At 46.0% G+C, this 25,991-nt stretch overlaps 1 long non-coding RNA gene across 1 annotated transcript; it reads right to left on the bottom strand.

Moving 5' to 3' along the window:
• Window positions 1-34: 34 nt before the first annotated feature.
• On the bottom strand, window positions 35-22,884 carry LOC119964823. The gene is made up of 4 exons (XR_005460374.1): window positions 22,825-22,884; window positions 5,807-5,970; window positions 4,447-4,784; window positions 35-268 (listed from the first exon to the last, which is right to left on the bottom strand). It is a non-coding gene; the product is annotated as an uncharacterized LOC119964823 (long non-coding RNA).
• Window positions 22,885-25,991: the final 3,107 nt, after the last annotated feature.

The following is a 25,991-nucleotide window of genomic DNA, read 5'->3' as shown; positions in this document are numbered from 1 at the left end:
TTATTTTATTGGAACTATCACCTACAACATTGTTTTTTTTTTAAAACTCTCAAGTACTGATCTCTGTCTTTGGAGCTTGAAAGAAAGCATTGAAACACCAATACTCATGGAGATTGAGGAGATTGCCCATGCATTCACCACAGAATGTAAATCTTACTCAGGAGTGTCACCAGGCAATTTCTTCTGGCTTACCACTATGCCGATGTTATCTCCAATACTTTATACGAATGAGCAGTTTGTAAATCTCTAAATAGAGACAATGAAAAACCTGTAAATTAAAAACAAATAGGAACTCAGGGGCTGTGCTATTTTCCTTACAAACTGTACCAGAAAGAGAGAGAAGCTCTACACTGCACAATCCTGTTGAGTGGCGGTACGCTTTGTGTATCCAATATAAAGTTCATTTATCGAATATTTTGTAACGAACATGCAAGCAAGCTAGAACATTACCAATCTGTAAAAAGAAAAAAAAGTACTGCGAAACGAAATGTTATTGGTGGGAAACAACAAACACCTTGGCTTAGATTAAATATCGGCATCAAATTATTTATTCAGCACAAGGAGCACTGGAGTTAAAATCATTGGTCCAACTGGATCGCTGTTTGCAGGCAGACGGAATTGGGAAGGGACAGTTGTACATTATTCTCCGTTGAATTAAACCTTTGAAATAAGGATTGGGCATTTTTTTTAAAATCCAGTCCATTTTCATCCAAGGGATCAAATTGGCAAACGACCAGTTAGTTATCAGCTGGATGATTCAGTGTGACCCTGTATTTGAAGACTAAACTAGTTGTCACACTTTATACCCAACCATGCGCAATTGGGGATACAGCTGACCAACATCTTCCATAAGTGATTTGTACGGAGAAAGGGCAGATGCAGTACATTTTAAAAACATAAAAAATCTGGAACTAAACAATAGGACCGCCAACATCTGAAAATGAGAACGTTTCAACACAAATCAGGCTTCCTGATTACATACACTCCGATGATGGGCAGACATAAATGTTCATGCAATCAGAAGCAATGACCCTTTCCTGCAACAATGCAGCTCTGAAAGCATTGCAGAACAGCATTAATGAACGGCCCCTTTTAAATTGGCACTGCTCCGGTGATTTTGCCAGTATTTAACAGCAGAAACGGAAGCGGCAGTATTCAATGCTTGCAACTATTAACAGACATGTTTTGAACATTTCCCAGTGTCTTTGCATGTTTCTCAAGGTGTCAGGCAGGAGATCAAACGGTGGATTCCACTGCTTTATGTCACAGCGTTGGAATGCAGCCACATTTTGAAATAGTGTGTAGCACAATACCCATTATCTTTTATAATAATAGCTTTCCGAAATGGATCTGAAAAAGTACCAAAACAAAAATCAAAGTCGAGTCCAGATTGATTTTCCCTCTTGTAGATAACTGACTTCACAATGTCTCCTTCAGATTCTCTTTCCCAGAGGTTATAGTTTTACAACCTTCTGCGAGCAGGATAGCATCTCGTTCATTTTATCAGTCGAAACCGGCAGTCCTTCTCAATGAGCGTCGTTCAGAGTTTGAGAGTAAATAGGGAAGCTTTGGTTTGCAGCATGTTCCAAGGCCTGAACGCTGCTTGCCCTTAACTAAAAAACTGGAGGTAACGGTGACATGGCTCTCTGCATATTGGACCGAGGAAATAGCGTGACGCCTGATTGTTTACTCCCTATTCCTGGACCAGTGGATGTTGCTGTGAGGGCGTTTCAGGGTCAGCAAAATGTCAGAGACGGAGGAAATAAACCCTTTAGAGGTTTTGCTATTTGGAGAAATCCGCGCTGTCAGCTTCTTTCCAGCGATTTGAATAGCCTTATAATGATTTCAGCAGTAATGTGAGCGATTAGATAGGACAGAGAAAGGGGTTGGCCAAGGACACATGGGCAGCCAGGGACTAAATTTACAAATAGAACCACAACCTCGAGGCTAAGCTTCAGTCAGACGCGGGTATCAGTTCGAGTCACACGCTGGAAACTACAAAAGTTTCAATACTTATTAATTTTTTTAAACATCTTTTTAAACGAGGAAATGTTTTAGAGTCAGCCCATTTTCACGCAAGTGTCACGGCAACTTCATTTTTCAAGGTTACCAATGGAAACCCTCTCTGTTGAGACAATGGGATAAAATTCATCTCCCACCTTATATCACCTCCCCCAGGAGCAGATTCAGGGCAGCTCGCTGTTACCACTGGCGCCGAGAAAATAAATCAATTGAAAATCGTTCAACAACAACAAAGAAGTGTGGACAGGGGATGTCAAAGGAACCGACTCGAAATTTAGAACATAAATTAATCGATTATGACGTTCACCATTTCCTTAATAACAAAATGCATTACATTCCCGTATGTATTAGCTGATACTTGACATACCGAGGCTCCAAGTGGAGGAAATCCCTGTTTATATCCCTGGTGGATTGGCCATGCTAAATTGTCCCTTCCTGTCCAAAAGTTAGGTGGGGTTATGGTGATAGGGCGGGGGTGTTGGCCTACGTGGGGTACTCTTTCCAAGGGCCGGTGCAGACTCGATGGCCTCCTTGCGCACTATCGGTCCGAGAGTTTGCCTCCAAGTGAGAGACAACCATCATTTCATGGGCTCCCTGGCCGTAGGATGAGTCAGTATTTTATTTACACAAAGTGCCAGAGGTTACAGCCCTATTTGAGGGACTCAAGTACTGGCTCCGCATAAGCCAGCCTTTGTGTGTGTGGGGGAGGGGGGGGGGGGGGGGCGTTGCGGAGAAGCAAGAGATCTCCTGGTGAGTGGCTCTCTGCCAGGCCCAGGCCATTGGGATGGTCACTCAGGTCTTTTGCCCTCCTTGTGCAGCCTTTTCCACGCTCAGGTGGCCCTGAAGAAGGAGCTTGTGTTGTTTGCCATTGCACTTCCAACACCTGGAGGGTGTTCGGCAGTGAGTGTAAACAATGTTACTATTTAAATTATAACTTTACTTTGTCTTTTGATTTGAAATTAAAATATGTTTGTTTGACAACTCCCTAATAGCTGAAGAAAATGTAACTTTTATATAATGTATAGACTCCTTAAATGAGATGTGCCTTCCGGAAGGCTAAGGCCTCAAATTATTTTGAGAGGGCATTATAATGCAGCTTGTTATACACAGTCCCTACATTTCTGCACTATGTTGTCAAATTAATTCACTTTTGGTTTCAATTGTTTTTCCCTCAGGCAGTGCAAGGGTATCCTTTGCTGGTAAAGTAACTGGGATCACAACCCAATCTGGCTGAAAATTCAGGATTATGATGTCCTCCCACGACCATGCTCCCCAAACACCAACAGCTTCAGGATTGCCCTGGATTCTCCAGGAATTGTAGATCGATCTCTGGGGCACAGCTTCAGTCATGATGAACACTTTCAATTCTTAGTTATAAAAATATTGGCGATGGGGGATTTAAAGTTTGTATGTCTCAGAGCCAAACATGATCCAGTCCATAACAAAGTGATTTTTCACTTTCTTTGATCTGTGACGCTAATGCGCCACAAGCCTGGATGTACTGGGCAATGAATGGTAGGGGTGTGGGGTCCCAGGGATTGGAGGGAAGAGGTTATGTGATGACCCCCCCCCCCCTCCCCCCTCACCCCAGGAATTTGTCCCAATAGAGTTGGCAACCCTTGCCCCTCCAGAAGACCAATTCACACCATAACCATTTAATGTGGAGTGTAACTCTGCGGTAGTATCTAACACAAAGTAGTGTATAACTTCAGAATGATGTTGAAGTCCAGGATGGTGTATCATTCCTGGAGGCAGGAGGGAATGTACCTCCGTTAGGTGCTGGATGCAGATAATAACATCTGGGAGGGGTAGATGGTGTGTCCTCTGTGAAGAAGGGATATGAGTAAAACTGTGGTTTGCTGCCTAACTTTGGTGTGGGAGGTGGCAAGTAAGTTTAAGATGTTGAACTATACTGTCGGAATACCCAACTACTTTATAAATGTTCTGCATGGTCCTTTGGAATGTTTTGAGAAAGCAGGGGTCACCAGTTACCTTCTCCAAATGCTTAATAAATAATCAGTTTGGAGTGTACCCCTGTGTGTGCATGGAGGCACTAATTGAGGCAGAGTAGGATTATTTGGGGTCTTTCTGATAGTGCTTTGTATTGAGCAGCTATGTGTTGAAGATTTACACTGTGGTACTACCAGGGTATGAGAAGCCCAGCTGTGAAATGGAACACTTTTCAATTTCTGAAGGACTATACATCATGGTTAGACATGGAATGAAGCTGCCTCTGTCCCCAAAACTATTATTTTGTTTTAAGTTCTTTTCCATGGCTATTTATTATTCATAATTATTGTTATCCAATTATTTATAAATAAAGAGTCACCACATATGTTCACATCGATCTCCTCCACAATATTTTATCTGAATTTTTTGCATGCCTTTCTCTCCTTTTCCACTCCTCACTGTTTCCCCACTCACCAGTGGTAAACGTCCAGAAGGAGCCCGTGTGGCTAATTTGCTGCATTTCTGTCATTATACTGTTATTAAAGTTTCTTCTGCCCACTGGCTACATTATAGGGACTTTATGCGAAATAGCCAAGTTCATCCTGGTCTTGGCCTTGCAGTCTACTTCTCCAAATTGATGCTCCAGTGCGTTATTTAGTGAGTACTGCACTGTTGGAGGTGCCTTCTTTTGTACGAGACATTAAACCGAGGCTCCATCTGCTTGCTTGATTGGATGTCAAAGATCCGTCTTACCATTTCTAAGAAGAGCAGGGGAGTTATCATCGGTAACCTGGCCCATAGTTATCCCGCAACTGAAATCACACACAGAAAAACAGATTTTTACGGTTGTTATTACATTGCCGTCTATAGGAGGTTTCTCTGTACAAATTGGCAGCTGCATTTCTTACATTACAACAGTGACTACACTTCAAAAGTAATTTCATTGCCGGAAAGCACTTTGAGAATTTTAATAGTCTGAAAAATGCCATATCAACATCGCAAGTCATTATTTCTAATCTGGCAATTCTGACCAGGAGGATTCTGGCAATCAATCTATGTTTAGGCTGTTGCAAGTGTGCTCAAACCATTCTCTCGGAGTTGCAGGTAAATTTTTTCCCTTTTTTTGTGAGAGTCTCCACACTTCTATTAATCACCTCCTTCTCATCTCCTCCTGTTCAACATATATGGAGAGTTCACTTCAGAGGAAGCTGTCCTATCACTGCAGAGGACAATTGTCAACGGTAATTTTACGTTAACATTGAACTAAGTTTGCAAGACAACGTTTGCCTTTCATACTGTTCACCAAATGAAAGGTGGAAGTATCAGCAAATAAAAGCAAATTTCTGCATTGCACCATTCAATGGATACTAAGTCTTTGCATGTAAGTCACCACGTTAGACTCAGCTAGCAAACAAGTTAGTTGGAAGTATATATTTTGTTTAAATCTTAACGTTAGGCATCCCGCTTTCCAGCTGAGCTGTTAGCTCCCTGAGAGAAAAAAAAACAAGATTACACCTTGGCCAAGCCTCAGCTATCAGTTGTATTTTCCATTTGTATGTTGCATATTCCTTTCAGTGTGGTCACAGGGATGTGTCAGAGTTAGCCCCATGCCCCCACAGCCACAACCCCTGCTCCCCCTCCCCCCAACCTGGATATACAATGGAAGACATGATCAAGAAACAACTATCCCTGATAGTTTTAAAATAAGCTTCTTTTTAAATTAGTCCAGGATTTTCATTTCCAGGCAAACATTGAAGTAAAGCCTGATTCCGAATTAATACTTACAAAATTCCTTAATTACAATCATAGTCAGAAGCGTGGTTTTGCTTTTTACCTGCTGCATTGAAGCATGTTTAAACCGGCCAGGTGCTTTATGACCACTCCTCATCCATGTTCTAGAGGGAAATGGTCCAAGTTGACACACTCCAACGTCAGTGGAGGCTGTTGGCCAAGTGAGGTTTCTATTGATTGGCAGATGCTTGTAAATCCCAGCTTCTGCTGTTTGGCAGAGACAAATTTCACAATGTCAGCAAAAACAGCATGGAATGATTGCATTTTCTTTTCCTTTGATACTTTATGATGCAAAATATATAAGACTTTCATTTATACTGTCGAAGAGTATATGTTTAAATATTGTTTTCTAGAGATAGTTCTGATTGTATTCTTTCAGTCAAAATTTGATGTGTTCCATAATAGTCTAATTTGGAAACATTTTTTAAAACAAATTTAGAATACCCTATTATTTTTTTCCAATTAAGGGACAATTTAGTGTGACCAATCCACCTAACCTGCACATCTTTGATTTGTGGGGGTGAAATCCACGCAGACACAGGGAGAATGTGCAAACTCCACACAGACAGTGACCTGGGGCCAGGATCGAACCTGGGTCTTCAGCGCCGTGAGGCAGCAGTGCTTATTTGGAAACATGAGGTCATTATTTATTCATCTTCAATATTTTTCTGATAATTAAATTGGACATTACCTTATTCAGTTCTAATATTCATATATGGTGAATTGTATTTAATTGCCATTCAACTTGATGTACTCTATTCAGCTATATATGTAATCTGCTATGTGTTTCAGATTATCTACACATTAATCTGAAAAATGTTGATCGATATTTAAACAATGTGCTTATAATAATTTTTTTTACTGTGCTGGAAATAATGACGAATACAATATATAACCTGCTGTGCTTTGTCTTTCACCAATTTTTGAAAATTCTTCACAATTGCTCTCTTGGGTGACACTGAAATAATGAAATTAACATTGGACTAGAAACTGCAACTGTCCCAATTAATTTATAGAAAATCTTAGATTTAGTAAAAGTTTCAAAGATTCAGTTGCTAACTAAAAAACTTTACATATGTGTTCTTTCCCCCCTTTACCCAGAATAGTTCCAGTAATTTTTGCAAGATGTGGATTATATTAGGATTTTTAAAAAATAAGTTGATATATTTTATTTTGATGATTTAATAAAATGAATCCAAAAGCATGTTTTGGCTTAAACTGTGCACGAATGGTTTGGTTGCCTGATAGGAGCAAGTCGATATTCAAAGGTTCCTTGTTCAAAGAGTCACGCTCAATTTTCCACACTAAAGGGCAGTGGTTATTATGCACAGATTTGCAAGGGCTCAAATGTATGTGGTGGTTCATTTTTAATAAAAAAATGTGACTGAGCATTTTTTTTTAAATGAGTGCTTTGGCAAGAATTCTAACCATGAAATTATTGAATAAGCCACGGAGGCAATTGTACTACCGTTTCACATCAGGAACCTAGCTTCACACTCAGCTTGGCAATGATGTAGATCTTCTCGGCTGGTTGCAATGTTTCTAGTGACATGACCTGGGGATGTTTACAGATTTACTTCTCAAAGGATCGGGCCCCGTGGGTACCTTTGATGCCAGGGGAAAAACCAAAACCATAAATTTAATGAACAAAAGCGGCCTTTATTTCAGGTAAAAGTTTGCGCATAGTCCTTCAGAGCTAATTTTCCAGTCACGTGGGGAAACATTATCACTGAAATTACATGGAATGTCGAAGTGATTTACTTTAAAAAATATGTAATTGATCAAATTCATACCAACTGAACAATCTATTCACTATTGCAAACATTTTAGGTATGTTACTAAAACTCAAGATAACAACATTTATTGATGTGTTAATAATGGTAATTTTTATGCACCAAGTCGATTCGTGCCATTACCTTAGTGGTATTAGTATCACATTAGAAGTCTATGTTTGTGCCGAAAATGGATTTGAGTCGATGACTTTTTAAAAACCTCCAGAACTCAAGTTTTCAGCGGGAAAAGCGCCCAAAGTGTAAACAATTTCTGTTCTACCTCCTTAACCTTCTTCCAATTTTACTCGCCGAGAAAACAAATCTAAGACCTGGCCTCTTGCGTCTGCATGTGCTGACCTTTGAACCACTCACCAGGGATTATGTGTGAGTGAGTCAAGTTGACTCAGCCTATTTCTCCATCCGAGAGCCTTTGTTCTCCAAGTCCCCAGGTGACCTGACTAAGGTTGGGGGGAAAGCTGTGTGGCGAATCACTGGGAATCATAGAATCAGAGAATTTACTGTCCAGGAGGATGCCATTCAGCCCATCGAATCTGCACCGGCCCCTGGAAAGAGCTGCCCACCTAAGCCCATGCCTCCACCCTGTCCCCATAACCCAGTAACCCCACCTAAACATTTTGGACACGAAGGGCAATTTATCATGGCCAATCCACCTAACCTGCATATCTTTGGACTGTGGGAGGAAACCGGAGCACTCGGAGGAAACCCACGCACACACGGGGAGAACGTGCAGACTCCGCACAGACAATGATCCAAGCCGGGAATTCAACCCAGTACATATCTTCTAGATTTGCCATCCTGATGCTGACGACACCAAATGCAGCCTGTGTGCATCCATGTCCCCCTTAGACACACAGAGTTCAAAAACAAACTTTCCTCCTCCTGCATCAATCACCGCTGTAGGCACAGAGAACAGCACAGCTGCCCATTGAACAACCATCATTCACATATGCCAACTAGCCATGTCAGCAACCTGAGCCAGTCAAACTGCATGGCAACAACATGCTTAGAGGCCCATACCCTAACGTCCTCTCATCATCTATAATACAGGGGCAGAAATAACTCAGAGAGATACCCCTCCCTCTCCCACACCCACAACAGTCAAATGAAAATTAAGTATCATCTGAGGTGTCCTCAATGGTAGTCTGCCTTGTTTTTCAGTCTTTCCCCGAATGTGGTGTGCAAGGAGGAGGTACATTGAAAAATTGTTATACCTGTGAGAAGATAACAGTAGATGCCTATAAATAGACAGCATAATGGCCTGGGGTCACAACAGTTTAGTAGCAAATTTTCAGTCAGGGATGCCATTCAAGGGAAAAGGCTTTGCGGCCTGAAGGAATGTAAACCTAGTCTGGGAAGCCACAGTGCAGGATACAATAAACCATATGAATGCCTCCCCTCGCCGTACTCCCCCTGCCAAATACCATCTCCTTTCCCCCAACACCACACACTACAATACTAATCCAAACTCCCACATAGCTGAACTCAACATTATTCTCCTGAATTTTAATGGGATCAGCCAACAAATTATGTGGAAGAAGACACCCACGACAGGAGGGAGCAGGCAGTGCCCCATTGCTGCAGTGGATCTACTTAATCCCCTCCCAGAGCCCACAGCAAGCTGGCAACAGTTACTCAAGAGCAGAGAAGTGACCACCCTACATAGCAAGTGTGTGCCCGGCATCCTGTCGAGAAGGAGATCCTCCAATGCAAGGATTGTTGTTGGAGTCTGAGTAAAGGCCATTCACTGGTCAAGTTGATCCGAACACCAGAAAATCAACTCACCGCCTTTCCCCACAGTAATGTTTCTCTCGCTGACCTTGTATATATAGAAGGCAAAATAATTGTAAGAGAAAACATAAACATCACCCCATTTAGACAGATAAACAATAGCACTGGGCTAGCAGCCAGAATGACGCATGAATGACGGAATGACTTGGGGTTGGATGATATTTGGCAGGCTATGTATTCACAAAACCTACCACATCTCTTTCCAGAAGAGATATTTATCCCAAGCCTGCCCCCTCAAATCAACCCAGTACACATCTTCTCGCAATTTCTGGCTCATGAGGCTCCCATGAAGCACTTTGGGACCATTTGCTGCCTTGAAGACACAATTCAAATGTAATTTTTTAGTATAGCTACCCCATTCCTGCAGTGCATACTGTTCACCGTCACTTTCCCTGACTTTCCCAGTTAATACTGGCACATTCTTTCATGGCTCCCCCTCAGTTAATACTGCCACTCTCCATCCTCCCTTAACCTTAAGTACTGTTCTCAGTTTCTCCCTGTTTATAGTCCCGCTCCCTCCTGGACTCTTGCTCACATCTTCCCATTCCTGACTCTTGCATTCTTTCTTGCCCCCTCACCCTTCATTCTTTTCTGCCCTTCTCCCTTTCCTGTCCACATCCTATCCCAGCTTTCATCTCAGTCCTCTGAGCGCCATCTTAATCTTCCTGCTGCTGTCTGAAGTGGTTCTGCCGACTTCAGCCTGCCAGTGGGATTCACTCTTCCAGCCAGTAATTCCCACTCCTGGTCTGCTGGAGAGGCACGGAGGTGAAAGGCACCGAGTTGTATCTGTAAATACTGAGGGAGAATTCAGAATGTCCAATTCACCTAACAAGCACTCTTTTGGGACTTGTGGGAGGAAACTGGAGCTCCCGGAGGAAACCCACGCAGGCACAGGGAGAACGTGCAGACTGCAGAAACAGTGACCCAAGCCGGGAATCGAACCCAGGTCCCTGGCGCTGTGAAGCAACAGTGCTGACCACTGTGCTACCCTGCCGCCCATTGTAAGGGACATTGTACCGTAATATAGCGATATCTACAAAATGGGTATAAAGAAGAACGAAAAGACACAACTGTAGGAACATACAGCGATATGTATATAAGGGTAGCATTTATTTAGATACAGATAAGGGAGCCCTGGCTCGGGTCTCCCGTTGTTGGCTACCCCCTCCGTGTTGGACTTACTTTACAGGTATCACCTCCTGGTAGTAGAAATTACCAGGGACTGTGTTTGCCGCCACCTGAGCGTACCTTTGGTGTGGTGGTATCCATGTATATCCTCGCCTTTGGTCCCCTCTGGTTCCTCTGCTTGCTCGCCGTGCATTCTGGTTGGTGTCTACCCCTTCTCATGCCCCTCCTTTACTCCCCCCGCCCTCCTGCCTCCCCCCCCACCTTTCCTTTCTTCCGTTCTGATCTCCCCCCCCCCCCCCCCCTCCCACCCCCCGGCCCCTCTTATTGGTTGTTGGTTACAAACAGGTCTCGGAACAAGCTGGTGAGCTCCTTCCACGGCTTGTGGAAGCCTTTGTCCGATCTCCGTATAGAGAATTTTATTTTTTCCTATTTGGGGAATTCTGCGGGGAAGAATGGAACAGATTCAACTGTCCTGACCATTCGTAATATACAAAATAAATAAGCAATGCAAAATTTCAAATGCAAAAGTTTCACTTGCCCCGCACACCCCCTGGCAACGTGTAAGCATGTGCAGCTGTCATAGCGCGCCACAAAAAAGATGCATCTACCCCTCCCCCATGGTGAAGGACAACCTTTCACACAACAAGCGTGAGAGAAACACTTACGGGACATATGCCAGTCAGAGCGGGTAATGTGCAGACTCTGCCTGGAGCACTGGAAGCACCATGCAATCTGCAGCTCTTTAAGACTGTAAGAACAAGATATCTCCATGTGCACATTCATACTACTGCCTCCCCTCCCCCATCAGAAAGATATGAATGCATTGCCTTGGAACGCAGTTACAAGCTGTGAGGATACTTTTCCATTCAACCAGGCCACAAGGTCCCACAAGGGGGAATCAACCAATACTGTAAGGCACCTTTCTGTGCAGCCAGGACTCTGCAAACCTGAGAGTTGGCATGAAGCTATTCTGATGATCAAAACGGTAAACTAATCTGATTGAATTCAGTGCTGGATTGTAAAAGGAGAAACATAACACAAATATGAAAGATTTTAGATTTTAGGGAGGCTAACTTCAAGTGGATGAGAGAGAGACTGATATCAGCAAATCTTTTCAAAACTGTAATCAGGTAACAGTACAAATGAATGATGGAAGGTGTCCAAAAAGGAATTTAGCTAAATAAGGACTAGTACATTGGAATGTACAATTAAGTGGCTGACAATTTAGAAAGAACTGAGTTGATTAGATACATGGATTTGTGAAGGTAGATAATGTCTAATGGACCTAATTAAATTTTTAAGGAAGTAACTGAAGTGTCATTCAGGGAAATGCCTGTGGATGTCATTTATATGGACTTTCAGAAGTCATTTGCTAAGGCTCCACACAAGAGACTGTTCACTCAAATTAAATCTCATTAAATTGAAGGGCTAGTTAGGAAATTTGTTAAGCAGGAGTAGTGTGGAGATGTGAATATGCACTTAAATTGTAAAGAAATGATGACTAGTGCCATAAAGACCTTTGCTAGGCCCTCAATACACACATTCATGAGTGAGAAAATAGAATAAAGAATGCAGGAAATGTGGATGTTTAATATTTTTCTGTATTAAAACATTTATATATTCCGATATATGTTTTGTACAAACCTTTGGTAAAATAAGAGGTTATTGTTGTTATATATTCGATTGGAAAATACTGCTTGTATTGATTAAGTGTAACCCAGTTACGGGGATAGGGCGGGGGAATGGGGCGTGGTAGTGTGCTCTTTTGGAGGGTAACGGAGTAACCAGTGTAACGGAGAATACTGCCGGCGGGTCGGGGCAGAAATGTGGCCTGGCAGGCCACAAGTGGAGAGGGGCTTGAAATTGCAAAAGCAAACTGAACTCTAAAAAGTGATGTCCAAAAAAGAAAATGTCAGTATTTTAGCCATTTGATAAGAGCTAAAAAGATACAGAGATCACAGGCTGGATTCTCCATTGGCGGGATCCATTGCTTCTCCGGCAGTGCATTCACGCCTGCGGATTTCCCGACGGTGTGGGGGTGGACACAATTGGAAACCTCATTGGCTGGCTGCCGGGACGGAGGATCCCACTGCCGGTGGGGATGCACCGCCCCAGAAAACGGGTCTGGTGGGATGGAGAATCCCACCCTTCTAGAGGGCAAAGTCTTCCAGAGGGAGAGAAACTCGCCAGGGCCTGAACAAATGACTAAGAACGATATCTACCAGCCTTGTCGTGCTCTCACTTGAGCACAACGCAGCCATTAACAAGAACGATTCCATATCTTTTTAAAAACTTTATTTTTATTCAACAAATTTTCATAATTTCACCACACAAAAAAACCCAAGAACAACCCCAACTATATAAAAAAACAACCCCACCCAAATCCAAGAAACCACCACGCCCCTCCCCCCGATACCCCCTGAACAGTCAATGCTAAGCAACACCCGAAAATCCACAATGAACAAACCCCAACAATTGTAGATTCCCTCTTTTGCTCCACCCCCCCCCCCCCCCCTCCCTCAGCTCAAACCTCACCTTCTGCAGCGTCAAACACTCCAGCAGGCCACCCCGCCACGTCGAGGCACAGGGTGGAGAGAGTGAGCTCCACCCCAACAGCAAGGCAAAAGCTCAAACATCTGCCCCTGCCTCTGCCTGCAACTCGAGCCAGTCCGACACCCCGAATATGGCTTCGAGGGGACCGGGCTCCACGTCCACATGCAAGACCCCCGAGATTGTACTAAATATCGTCCTCCAAAACCTTTCCAGACTTGGGCAAGACCAAAACATATTAATGCGGTTCACGGGGCCCCTCCCACATCGCTCACAGACATTCTCCACCCCCTCAAACAGTCGGCCCATCCTTGATTTTGTGAAGTGTGCCCTGTGTACGGCTTTCAGCTGTATCAGCCCCAATCTTGCGCACAAGGTCGAGGCATTCACCCTCCGCAGCATCGCACACACATTCCCTTTTCCAATGCCACCCCAGCTTGTCCTCCCACTTTGCCTTAATCCCATCCATAGACAACCTATATCCTCCAGGTTCCTCCCGTAGGTTGCCAAAACAAACCCCCTCTCCTACCCTCCCGCTGACAGCACCGCCTCCAGCAATGAAGAGGCCGCGCTATCGGGAAGGTCGGGGAAACCTTTCTTTTTTAACTAAACTGCCTAAACTGCCTCCAAATCTTCAATGTTGCCCCCACCACCGACTCACGAGCACTTTCCTGGAGCCATTGGAAGCGGCGCCGTTCCAGCGCCCGCAACCTTGACCCCCTGCACGAGTCCACCTCCATCTTAACTCACCGGGCCTCCCCCTCACGCTTGTCGGTCTCTCTGCGGAACCACCCTCCGAATCCTGGCCACCTTTCCTCCCCCTCAGATGAACGAGGAGATCAACTCGTCCACCCCCCTGAAGAAGGACTTTGATAATTGACCGGCAGGCACTGGAATAAAACCCCCACTCTACCCGATCAAATGCCTTCTGTGCGTCCACCAACTCCGTCTCCTTTCCCTCCACCGGAGACAGGATCACATTCAACAACCTCCTCACTTTCGAGCCCGGGGAGGACCTGCAGGACCAGCTGGAAGATGGAGAACAGACATCAGCGGCGAGGGTCCGGCATGCCCGGTGGGCCAGAGAGGTCCTCATCTTCACTCGCTTCACATAGGACGTGGCCATGCACGTCATCCCACTCCCTCCCCCCCTTCCCATGCAGTGTCTCACCACAGCCGTTCCCCATCCCTCACCTCACCTACCCTCTCTGCCGCCCACCCCCCGTTCCCCACCTCAGTGCTCTCTCAGTGATTCTCCATCTGACAGGGATCAGCTTTAAGCTTTCAACTTGCTTTTTGAATTCAGTTGGGACTGAATTGGGAACATGAAAAGCTGCTCAGCTTGCATTCTCCTTGCGTTGCCTGAGATAAAGTGGTTAACAATGTCCAGCTAGGAATCCTCATGTCAGGGAACCAGACTGTCTTTGGGAAACCGAGAGGCTGGGATGAGAAGGATTGTTCCAGCCATATTCTCCTCCATGCCAAAGTTCTGCTGATGAGAATGTCTAGCCTCTACTGGGACTCGTCTGCCTGCACGTGAAGGAACGCCAGATCGACAGCACCGCAACCATGTGAAATTTATCCCTTTATTAGAAACCTATTTTTCAACTGCCCATCTCTGCAAATGCCCTGATCTGTTTGTCCTTTGTGTGTGTGCGTGTGTGCTTGTGTTTACTGGGGAATTTGAAAAGTGCTAGATAATTATACTTCTGGATTACAATTGTGTGTTGACCAGATCTTGCAACGTGTTTTAAAACAGAAGTTTTGTTTTATAATAAATCTTCAGAAGGTGGTAGTGAGCTGCCTTCTTGAACCATTACATCCCTGGGCTACAGGTACACCCACAGTGTGGTTAGGGAAGAATTTGGGCAGCACGGTAGCATTGTGGATAGCACAATTGCTTCACAGTTCCAGGGTCCGAGGTTCGATTCCGGCTTGGGTCACTGTCTGTGCGGAGTCTGCACATCCTCCCCGTGTGTGCGTGGGTTTCCTCCGGGTGCTCCGGTTTCCTCCCACGGTCCAAAGATGTGCAGCTTAGGTGGATTGGCCATGATAAATTGCCCATAGTGTCCAAAATTGCCCTAGTGTTGGGTGGGGTTACTGGGTTATGGGGATAGGGTGGAGGCGTTGACCTTGGGTAGGGTGCTCTTTCCAAGAGCCGGTGCAGACCCGATGGGCCGAATGGCCTCCTTCTGCACTGTAAATTCTATGAAATTCCAGTTGGCAGAAATTCAGTATCTGTTAGAAAATCAGCGAATTCAACCTAGTCGAAACAGTTGGAATTTTCCAGTCATGTTAGTGCCTAAACCTGATGGATCAACCAGATTCTGCATAATTACAAAAGAGTTACTGCAGTGACGAAAATGGATTCCTATCCAGTTCCTCATTTAGAAGATTGTATTGATAGTGGTGGTAGTGTCACATTCTTTAACAAGATAGATTTAGTGAAAGGATACTGGCAAGTAGCGTTAATGTCGTGAGCTAAGGGGATATTGGCTTTTGTCACACTGAATGGGCTATATCAATGCTAAGTGCTGCTATTTGGCTAAAAAATGCTCCAGCCACTTTCCAAAGTCTAATGAATAAAGTTGGATCTAGTTCATAATTGTGCAGTTTATTTGGATGATGTATTGATTTACTGCCACATGTGGAAAGATCACGTTAAGCAATTGGAAACCCTATTTAAACTATTATAGTTGGCAGATTTAATAATAAACATTGTCAGGAGTGAGTTTGCAAAAGTGTGAGTAACTTATGTAGGCATATTGTGGGAAGGGACAAGTGTTGCCAAGAACAGCAAAAGTACAGGCTTGAATGGAATTCCCTGTCCCGAAAACACAACAGGAAACCATGAGATTTTTCGGGAGAGAAAACGTTAGACTCTCTACAAGGAGTGAATGGCTGAGTGAGTTGGAATTTTGTTTACATATTGTGTGTGTCTTTCCTGTACACTTTGTAATAAAACACATTTGGAAATTATGTTTCTTTTCCCAAGGGTGGAGACATGTTGAGAAATCCATCACAAACTGTAATTTTCATTGAAAATTTGGGAGCTCATTGTATTATTTGGACACATGGATTTTTCTTACATAAAAGGTCATAAACTCACTTTTGGATTGGGAACAAGAATGCCCTTTCCAAGAAAGACTCCTGGGTCTTCTGACCAAATATCACCACCTCTGGACTCGGAACCACCTCCAATTATTATCCAGCACCTTGGATATCACGTCCGAGAACTCCTCGCCAGAACCCACTCAGTCTCGGACACGCCCAAAATATGCGGACGTGATTCACGGGGCCCCCCACAGACCACCCACACCTATCCTCTACTCCTGCAAAGAACCTACTGATTGTCACCACTGTCATATGAGCCCTATGCACTACTTTGAACTGGATGAGGCTTAACCTCGCACATGATGAGGATGCGTTCACCCTCCACAAGGTGACCAACATGGTGCCTGAAAGGGGAAGAACTGTGTCCTTGTTTGCACTGCAATTATTTTAATTGAGAGGAAAAAAACTGGTTAAAAGGCAATGGTGATTTACTGGAAATCACATAACAGGGATAAGCTTTAAGTTTTGAACTTGTTTTTTGAATTCAGTGAGTGATAAGTGAACTGAGAAAGTGAGACGCTGCCCAGCTCGCATTCTTGTTGCCTTGCCTGAGATTGACAGTATCCAGCCAGGATCTCACTGGACCTTGTCTGTCTTTGGGAAACCCAAGTAGTGGATGGAAAGAGGATTGTATCCAGCCATATTCTCCCCCATGCCATAGCTCTGTTGGCGATAGTCTCCAGGCCTCTATGGGATCTAGTGATCTGTCTACACTGAGGGAACTCCAGATAGACAGTATCAAAACCCTGCAAACTTTATCCTATTTTTCAATATCTATTTTTAGCTGCCCATTCCAGTAAAGATCTGTTTCTCTTTGTCCTTTAAAAAAAAATAAATGTAGAGAACCCAATTATTTTTTTCCAATTAAGGGGCAATTTAGTGTGGCCAATGGATCTCCCTGAGCAGCAGCAGAGGCTGGTGGGATAAATTATTTACTTTTGTTCCTCCGTGTGTGATTCTCAGGGTGAGCTTACCTTTTTTTTCAGAAAATATTTTATTCGAGACGTTTTCACATATACATACAAAGAATCAGAAGAACAAAACAACTCAATGAACAACCACCGCACCTCGGATATCACGTCCGAGAACTCCTCGGCCAGAACCCACTCAGTCTCAGACACACCCAGAACGTGTGGACGTGACTCGTGGGCCCCCCCACAGACCACCCACACCTATCCTCTACTCCCGCAAAGAACCTACTGATCGTCACCACCGTCATATGTGCCCTATGCACTACTTTGAACTGGATGAGGCTTAACCTCGCACATGATGTGGATGTTTTCACCCTCCACAAGGCCTCTGCCCACGTCTTGGCCCCCAACTCCGCTCGCCACTCCTCCTCCCATTTGCGCTTAATGTCCCCCACCAGGGCTCCCTCCCACACCATCAATTCCTTACAAATATCCGACACCTTCCCCTCCACGGTGAGCTTATCTTTACCAGCAAGTTTGTTTCTTGTGGCAATCATACCACAAAACTGTACAGCCACCTCCACAATACGTATGTATTTTTTTGACCCTACAACTTAACTTCAAACCCACCTCTGCTAATATGAGCAAAACTCCCATGGCAGTAAGATGAGTGTCTCTGCATCAGGGAGTTTTAATGTGCTGAAATGTGTACATCTCTCAGTGACGGTATTATAGAGTTTTAAAGAAACAAGTAATTTTAACAAGAGGCCTTTAATTGTTATTATTTTGAAAATAGTGTCTAAAAATAACGACATAAAAAATCCACGAGAATTTATGTTAAAAATAAATACTATTTTAAATGAAGTTTGTTGTGAGTTCAGAAGTGAAACAATGCCCTGTTGCAGTAGCTATTCAAAATGAGACCTATTAAAAAATCATGACAGGCTTGACCTGGCTGGTAATTTATTTCTTGCTGTTCAAAATGTTGTTATATCGTCAGCAAGTACTTGTTCTCCAGCAATATTTGTGAGCAAGCATTTCTGACTTGTTTTTTTGGATGCTAAGCATAATATGGGCTGCACAATTGAACATCTTAAACTAGTTGGATCATTTAAGAAGATAAATGACATGATTAAAGGAGAAATACTATCACTCAGACACTTCGGATCGCTCAATATACTAGCTGCAGAATTAATTTGGGGATGCAGTCCCCAATCTTTTGCTGCTTCGCCTAAGGGTGGCGTGGATACATATGGTTAGCAGGAATTAAATCCACATCTCAACAATTTTGTCCCTTTGCGTAAAATTCCAGCTCAAACATAGCAAACTGGCAGCTGTACCTTGCTTCACAAAACACTAAACAGGAGCTCTGCACACGTAAGCGGCAAAGTTGTCGTGAGCTTTCCTGAATTGATGGTGTTTCTCTGTGCACTGTAGCATTTGTCACATGAGATCGATCCTCAGGAAGTACAAACAAATAACAAATTGAAAGCCTTGATAGCATATTGCTTGCAAAAGTGGTGGGGAACAGAAGATGTGATTCCTTAATTTCATTTTGTTGTAGATTGGAAATAGAAATTGCAAAAGGAATAGAGTGTAAAGGTAAGAAGTGTTGTTGCAACTATACAAGGCATTGGTAAGACCACACCTGGAATATTGTGCACAGTTTTGGTCCCCTTATTTGAGGAAAGATATAGTGGCATTGGAGGCAGTTCAGAGGAGGGTCATTAGATTGATTCCAGAGATGAGGGGTTTGTCGAATAAGGGGCGATTGAACAGTTTAGGCCTATACTCTCTAGAGTTTAGAAGAATGAGGGGAGATCAAGTTGAGGTACACAGGATGTTAAAAGGTATGGATAAAGTAAATGTGCTGATGCTTGTGGAGCATTCTAAAATGAGAGGTCATAATCTTAGAAAAAGAGGTGCAAATTTAAAACAGATACCTCCCACGTGAATTCACCTCTGTACTCATCACAGCAGTTGACATTCCACCCCAGGCGGAAGTGAAGAAAGCACTTGGATGAACTACATTCCACCATCAACAACCAAGAAACAAATCACCCCGAAGCCTTGACAATCATGGCTGGAGACTTCAACCAGGCCAACCTCAGGAAGGTCCTACCCAAACTCCATCAACATATCTCCTGCCCCACCAGAGGTGCAAACACCCTGGACCACTGCTACACGAGTGCAGGGACGGACCCTGATGGAGTCCCTGAGCGAGCACTCGGACCCTGCGCAGACCAGCTGGTGAGTGTATTTGCAGATATCTTCATCAAACGTGCCTACCACTCTATTCCCCAACCACACTTTGGCAAATCCGACCGCAAGTCAGTATTCCTACTTTGGGCTTACAAACAGCAACTCAAGCGTGCTGAGCCAGTCAAGAAAACCATGCAGAGCTGGTCCGAGGAATCTGAGGATTCCTGCTTGGAGACTGCTTCATATTCAAGGAGGAGTACGCAACCACCGTCACAGACTTCGTCAGTAAGTGTGTCGAGGACTGTGTACCAAAGAAGACAATATGGGTATTCCCCAATCGGAAACCCTGGCTCAACCAAAGGGTTCACTCCCTGCTGAAGTTCCGGACGGAGGCGTTCAAGTCTGATGACCCTGACCTACATAAGAAAGCCAGGTACGACGTATGGAAAGCCATTAGGGATGCAAAAAGACAATACCACATCAAACTAGAGTCCCAGGCCAATGACACTAACCCACAATGACAATGGCTGGACCTACACAAGATCACAGGCTGTAAAGCAAGGCCAGGTGGAATATCTGGGGCTGGAGCATCCCTACCCAATGATCTGAACAAGATCTATGCCCGCTTTGAGCAGTCAGCCAATGCATCAGTGTCACCCGCCCCAACAGCCCTGGACAGACCCATACCCATTATTACAGCCTTAGAGGTAAGAGCTGCCTTCTTGAAAGTGAATCCACGGAAAGCGACGGGCCCTGACGGAGTCCCTGAGTGAGAACTCAGATCCTGCGCAGACCAGCTGGCAAGTGTATTCTCAGACATCTTCAACACCTCACTCCTCCGCTCTGAGGTCCGCACCTCCTTCAAGAACACCGCCATAATACCAGTACTAAAGAGGAACAAGGTAGCCTGCCTCAATGACTACCGACCGGTGGTCCTGACTTCTGTTATCATGAAATGCATCGAGCGGCTAGTCATAAGATGGATCACTGCCAGCCTCCCAGACGATCTCGATCCACTGCAGTTCGCCTATCACCGCAACCGGTCCACAGCACATGTTATCTCCCTGGCTCTACAATCAACACTCGAACACCTCAACAAGTACACCTGCTGTTCATCGACTACAGCTCCCCCTTCAACACCATTATCCCGACAGGACTTATAACCAAACTCTGCACTCTTGGACTTTACCCCTCCCTGTGCAGCTGGATCCTTGACTCCCTCACCAACAACCGCAATCTGTCAGGATAGGCAACAGCACCTTCTCCACAATAATCCTCAACACCCTGCAAGGATGTTTCCTCAGTCCTCTATTGTACTCGCTTTCGATACATGACTGTGTGGCTAGATTTAACTCCAACTCAATGCATAATTTTGTGGATTATATGACTATGGTAGGCCATATCTCAAACAACGCCGAATCAGACTACAGGAGGCAGATAAATCATTTGGTTGCATGGTGTACCAAAAAAACTGCTCTCTAATTGTCGGAAAGACAAGGAACTGATCATCGACTTCAGGAAGCATAGCATGATACACACTCCTGTCTGCATCAATGGCTCCGAAGTGGAGATGGTCGATAGCTTTAAGTTCCTGGGGGTCACCATCACCAACAGTCTGACTTGGTCCACTCACGTTGATGCAACAGTCAAGAAAGCCCAACAATGTCTCTACTTCCTCCTGAAGCTAAAGAAATTCAGCATGTCTGCATGAACTCTCACAACATCTACAGATGTGCAATAGAGAGCATCCTATCCCGCTGCATCACAGTCTGGTATGCCAACTGCTCGGTCCAAGATTGCAAGAAACTGCAGAGTGTGGTGAACTCAGCCCAACGCATCACACAAGCTTGCCACCCCCACATTGATTCTGTATACACCTCTCGTTGCCTCAGGGAGGCAGACAGCATTATCAGAGACCCCTCCCACGCAGACATTGCCTTACAGACCCTTCCATCAGGCAGAAGGTACAGAAGTCTGAAGACCTACACATCCAGACATAAGAACAGCTTCTTCCCCACAGCTACCAGACTCCTCAATGACCCCACCTCGGACAGATCTGTTCTCTGTAACAACACTATTCATGACACCCTGTGCTGCTCTTGCTCATTTATTTGATTTGTTTAGCCCTTGTTCCGCACTGTAATCAATCACTGTTTGTCCATGTACTATTTGTCAGTTTTCTATGTTGATTTTTTTTTGTCTACCATTTTTCGTACTGTGTACGTTTCCTCAGTCACAGAAAAATACTTTTCACTGTACTTCGGTACATGTGACAATAAATCAAATCTCATCAGATTTGAGGGAAAACTACTTCTCACAAAGGGTTGTGAATCTGTGGATTCGCTACCCCAGAGTGCAGTGCATGCAAGGACAGTACTTAAGTTTAAGGAGGTGTTAGACAGATTTTGAATTGGTGATGGGTTGAAGGGTTATGGAGAACAGGCAGGACAGTGGAGTTGAGGCCAGGATGGGATGAGCCATGATAACATTGAGGGTGTTAGGCTCGGGAGGCTAAATTGCCTACTCCCGCTCCTAGGTCATGTGTTATCAAGAGGAGATGTTCTGCCTGGTTTTGCAATCCACCTCTTGGTCTGTAACATTGTAGGTAGCAGATGAGGAACATATCAGCCATAATGGAATAGCAGAGCACACTCGATAGGCCAAATGGCCTAATTCTGCTCCTGTATCAGGGGCGTGATTCTCCAAACCTGCGGCGGGTCGGAGAATTGCCGGGAGGCCGCAGAGTGGAGAATCGGTGCCATTGGGACCGGCATGGTCAGCACGACATCAATCAGGTGCCTCCCCCCCCCCCCCGGAATTCTCCAGCCCGGATGGGCCGAGCGGCCGTAAAAAAAATCTGAGTCCTGCCGGCACCATTCTAACCTGCTCTGAGCCGGCGGGACCTCAGCGTTGAAGGGTCAGGTGGCGGCCTGTGGGGGGAAGGGGGGGTCAATCCCCAGGGGGGTCTCCGATATGGCCTGGCCCGCGATCGGGGCCCACCGATCGGCGGCCGGCCTCTCTGGCTGGAGGCCTCCATTCCTACGGGACAGCCCCTTTAGTCCTGCGCCATGTTGTGTCTGGGCTGGCGTATTGAAAGAGGCCACTGCGCATGCGCCCGTTGGCGCCGGCGCCACTGCGCATGCGTGGATCCTGAGGCGCACAGTTCACGCCGGGATCAGCAGCTGGAGCGGCATGAACTGCTCCAGTGTCATGCTGGCCCCCTGTAGGGGCCAGAATTAGTCCTGGGAGCGGCCCGTTCACGCCGTCGTAAAATACAACGGCGTTTACGACGCCATGGACACTGCCATGGGATGAGAGAATCCCGCCCATATATCTTATGAACTTATGAAACCCTGTTGGCTGTTCAATAGACCCCAGGAATAGGTCACAACAGAGTTTGAAACTGTCACTTTGGAGAAACAGAAATACCTTCTCAGAAAGCAGTAACTTTGGTCAGTCCTGAGAAAAAATGATGAATTTCTTCAGGATCAGAAATACACAATACAAACAGACACAATTTTTATTCCCAGGTGTGTAATTATACAGCATTCAATTTGTGGACAAACAACACTTACTTTTGAACTGGTTTCATTGATTATGAAAAGCGACCGTGAAGCTGCAGGCAATCCTCTGCTGTAAATGGCAGAGAAAAAAAGGGTTTATATTTCCTTGATATTAAACTTGACAATATCATCACCTGCTGAGAATGTTCATTTAGATTATTAATGTAAGAAGACTGTGGAGGAAAAATATATTGAAATGCATGGCGTGTAAAGATTGTACAATATTGTTTGAATTACTATTATGAAATAATATTGTCCGATTTCTAGTTGGCAATGTAAACACTATCTCCACATCGCAAAACGTACAATGCTCAGAAATTTTGGAGTCCAAAAACCATTATCATAACCATGTATAAGCAGCTAGAAATGAATCACTGTAAGAAAAAGATAGAAAGACTTGACATGTATAAAATAAAAACTGAGAGTGTTGGAAACACTCAGCAGGTCTGGCAGCAGGGGTGGAGAGATAAACAGAGTTAACATTTTCAGTCAAATATGACTGTTCTTCAGAAGAGGCCTCCTTGTGGCAGATCAGGTGGTTATCAGAGCTGGTTATCAGAGCTCCAACAACATCGCTGAGGGGGATGAAAGACCAAAACTGTGTCTGCCACTTGTCCTATGGTGTACAACCGACATGCAGGTGGAGAATTGCCTAGTCTGCACATAGGACCAAAGTTTTCAACCCAGGGAATTTGGTTACCTGCAGAAGTATCTGAAGTGCGTCATGAGCCTCGATCCTATGAAGTCACAACACCGAATGGGGGGACATTAAAAAGGAACAGAAGGACTTCCGGTTGCGGCTATGCTGAGCTAAGCCGCACGTTCGGCAGCTCCCGCTATTTAGGGACTTTTGGGCCGTTTCGAGGGCCCCAAACGGAGCTGTTTCTACGCATCCCGGTGGGGGAAGGTGCCTGGAAGAACTTGCCCCACACTATATGGTGCTCACCCGGAGTGGGAAGAAGAAAAAGGCTGCAGTAACTCCCCCACAAAAATGGGGGAAGAAAAACAAAATGGCGGCCGGCACTCCTGCTATTTAGGGACTTTTGGGCCGTTTTGAGGGCCCCAAACGGCGCTGTTTCTACGCATCCTGGTGGGGGAAGGTGCCTGGAAGAACATGCCCCACATTATATGGTGAAAAAGGTTGCAGTAACGCCCCCCAAAAAAACGGGAGAAGAAAAACAAAATGGCGGCCGGCGCTCCCGCTATTTAAGGACTTTTGGGCCTTTTTGAGGGCCCCAAACGGTGCTGTTGCTACGTATCCCGGTGGGGGAAGGTGCCTGGAAGAACTTGCCCCACACTATATGGTGAAAAAGGCTGCAGTAACTCCCCCAAAAAAAGGGGGAAGAAAAACAAAATGGCGGCCGGCGCAACACCCGAGGACTGGTGGAAGTGGGCGCAGGAGCAACAGACCTCGCTCCTACATTGTTTTGCTGAGCTGAAGGCTGAGCTGCTGGACTCCATGAATGCAACTACGACCAAGCTGCTTGGGACCCAGGCGGCACAGGAGGTGTCTATTCGGGAGTTGCAGCGGCAGGCCGTTGAAAGAGAGGAGGAGTCCGTGGTCCTCGTTGGGAAAGTGGAGTTGCACGAGGCACTTCATAAAAAGTGGCAGGACCGCTTGGAGGAGCTGGACGTTCGCACAAAGCGAAATAATCTGAGGATCCTGGGCCTGGCGGAGGGGCTGGAGGGGTCGGATCTCCCGGCATATGTGACCACGATGTTGAGCTCGTTGATGGGAGTGGGGTCCTTCCATTTGCCCCTGGAGCTCGAGGGAGCGCACAGAGTGATGGCCAGGAGGCCCAAGGCAGGTGAGCCCCCGAGGGCGGTGCTGGTGCGGTTCCACCGATTCAGTGACCGGGAGTGTGTGCTGCGCTGGGCCAAGAAAGAGAGGAGCAGTAAATGGGAGAATTCGGTAGTGAGGATCTACCAGGACTGGAGTGCGGAGGTGGCTAAGCGGCAGGCCGGGTTCAACCGGACGAAGGCGGTGCTTCATGCTAAGCAGGTCAGGTTTGGAATGCTGCAGCCTGCGCGCCTGTGGGTGACATACAAGGACCGGCACCATTACTTCGAGTCCCCGGAGGAGGCGTGGGCCTTTGTACAGGCGGAGAAGCTGGACTCGAACTAGGGCCTGGGGACATACTTTGGCCGGCGTTGTTTCCGCTGTGGCTGTTTTGTTCCAACTGTTTCAACTTTTTCAACTTCGACATGTGTGTTATGTATGCTGGTTTTCTGTTTGCTCTGTTTACGGGTGGGTTTGTCTGTTGGGCATGGTTGTGGGTTAGGTGGGGAGTGTTGTGGGTTTGTGTTCTATATGTTCTCTTCTGTACGGGGCTGGGGATTGAGGGGAAACTGGATTTTGGGGAACTGCGCCAGAAGGGTGGGGTGTGGCAGTGTGAAAGCGCGGGCTTTCCTCTGGTTTCCCGCGCTGCGGGGCAGGGGGGGGTGGAGCTTGCGGTGGGGGCGGGGCCTCTACGGGTCTTTTTTCCCGCGCTGCAGCAATGCCAAGGAGGTGTGGCAAGAGGGGGATGACCCCAAGCCGGGAGGGGATAGGTTTTGGCGGGAGCTGCCGGGGTCAGCAGAAGTCAGCTGACTCACGGAAGTACCATGGAGGGTGCGTCGCGGCTAGGAGGGGTCCTAACCTGGGGGGGGGGGGGGGGGGGGGGATACCGGGTTGCTGCTGGAACGGCTAGGAAGGAGCCGATGGGGGCCGAGGGGGAAGAGGTGAGGCGCTATCGCCATGGGGAACGTGTCGAGCGGGGTGTGCTGGCCTGGGGCGAACATCTGCCAAGCTATGGCTAGTCGGCGGGGGAGGGGGTCGGGTTGCCCTCTGATCCGGCTGATTACCTGGAACGTGAGGGGGCTGAACGGGCCGGTTAAGAGAACCAGGGTGTTCTCCCATCTAAGGGGGTTGAAGGCCGACGTGGCTATGCTCCAGGAGACCCACCTGAAGGTGGTGGACCAGGTCCGTCTGAGGAAGGGGTGGGTGGGGCAGGTTTATCATTCAGGATTGGACACGAAGAACCGGGGGGTGGCGATTCTAGTGGGGAAGAGGGTGGCGTTTGAGGCGGCTGAGGTGGTGTCGGACAAGGAGGGCAGATATATCATGGTGAGGGGTAGGCTGCAGGGAGAGAAGGTGGTGCTGGTGAACGTATATGCCCCGAATTGGGATGATGCTGGCT

Source organism: Scyliorhinus canicula, chromosome 4, assembly GCF_902713615.1.
Source record: "Scyliorhinus canicula chromosome 4, sScyCan1.1, whole genome shotgun sequence".
Lineage (NCBI taxonomy): Eukaryota > Metazoa > Chordata > Chondrichthyes > Carcharhiniformes > Scyliorhinidae > Scyliorhinus > Scyliorhinus canicula.
This window is presented reverse-complemented; position numbering and strand designations above follow the sequence as displayed.